The 1,410-nt window shown below is 58.0% G+C and overlaps 1 protein-coding gene across 1 annotated transcript in view; it reads left to right on the top strand.

Moving 5' to 3' along the window:
* Positions 1 to 1,273: 1,273 nt before the first annotated feature.
* Positions 1,274 to 1,410, top strand: part of raph1b (Ras association (RalGDS/AF-6) and pleckstrin homology domains 1b) — a 15,812-nt gene continuing 15,675 nt past the window's right edge. Inside the window, 1 exon segment of the mRNA XM_084460430.1 lies at positions 1,274 to 1,410. This exon segment is cut by the window's right edge and continues 448 nt beyond it. The gene's annotated coding sequence lies outside the window, so the exon portion shown is untranslated.

The raw sequence follows: 1,410 nt of genomic DNA, 5'->3' as shown, positions 1-1,410 counted from the left end.
AGGAGAGAACAGAACAGAGAGACGTGGAGGAGGAGGAGGAGAGATCAGAACAGAGAGACGTGGAGGAGGAGGAGGAGAGATCAGAGCAGAGAGACGTGGAGGAGGAGGAGAGATCAGAGCAGAGAGACGTGGAGGAGGGAGATCAGAGCAGAGAGACGTGGAGGAGGAGGAGAGATCAGAGTAGAGAGACGTGGAGGAGGAGGAGGAGAGATCAGAGCAGAGAGACGTGGAGGAGGAGAGATCAGAGCAGAGAGACGTGGAGGAGGAGGAGAGATCAGAGTAGAGAGACGTGGAGGAGGAGGAGGAGAGATCAGAACAGAGAGACGTGGAGGAGGAGGAGGAGAGATCAGAGCAGAGAGACGTGGAGGAGGAGGAGGAGAGATCAGAACAGAGAGACGTGGAGGAGGAGGAGGAGAGATCAGAACAGAGAGACGTGGAGGAGGAGGAGGAGGAGGAGGAGGAGAGATCAGAACAGAGAGACGTGGAGGAGGAGGAGGAGAGACCAGAGCAGAGAGACGTGGAGGAGGAGGAGAGACCAGAGTAGAGAGACGGGGAGGAGGGGTGTTAGCATCTCTCTCAAAGTCCACAGGCTAAACCAACAGCGTGACTGGGGTTGACGTCGTATTGTAATCCCCTGGCGTACACACACACACACACACGCACCACACACACACGCACACACACACACACACACAAACACACACACACAAACACACACACACAAACACACACACACAAACACACACACACGCACACACACACACACTTGCGCGTCTAAAAGCCTGTCGGTGTGTTTTGGCCTAAACACCGATATTTTTATTATTCCATTCCTCGTGGCTGAAGCCAGCCAGGCGGAAAGCTAGTCTGGGTCGAGGAGGGGGGGGCAGATAAGAGGCTTGAACCTTAATACCCCCCCGACCCACCCCCCCCAAATACTGCCCCTGTTTACGCTCAGCCCGGAGAGAGCGCGTTCAGTCACGGCTCACCTCTCTCGTGATTGGCTACGGGGAGGAAAGCCGGGGCGAACGGGGCCCCCTGGTTGGGCGAGAGGGGAGAGTTGAACCCCTCTGTCTGTTATCTGCCGCGCTCCTGTTCGTTCGTGCGCGGGATTGAGGCTCTGTGATTGGGCGAGCTCTGCAGCTGTTAGAGAGAGGGAGGGAGGGAGAGAGAGAGGGGGAGAGACGTGTGTGTGTGTGGGGAAGGGGGAGGGGCTTAGATTTGGGGTAGTAGCGCCCGGCTTTGATCTTCCCCCGGCTGTCGAGCGACGGCCACAGAAGGAGTGAGAACGACAGGTTCCGTCGTCTGTCTCGTTCCCGGAGGACCTGAGGGGGGATTCCCTCCTAGACGACGTTCATCCACCCCCTCCTACCGCCGAGGGCGGGTCACCTGACCCTAGCGCCAGCTGCTGGG

Source organism: Borostomias antarcticus, assembly GCF_949987555.1.
Source record: "Borostomias antarcticus genome assembly, chromosome: 32".
Taxonomy (NCBI): domain Eukaryota; kingdom Metazoa; phylum Chordata; class Actinopteri; order Stomiiformes; family Stomiidae; genus Borostomias; species Borostomias antarcticus.
Note: the sequence above shows the minus strand (reverse complement) of the source record. Positions and strands in the feature narration are given on the sequence as shown.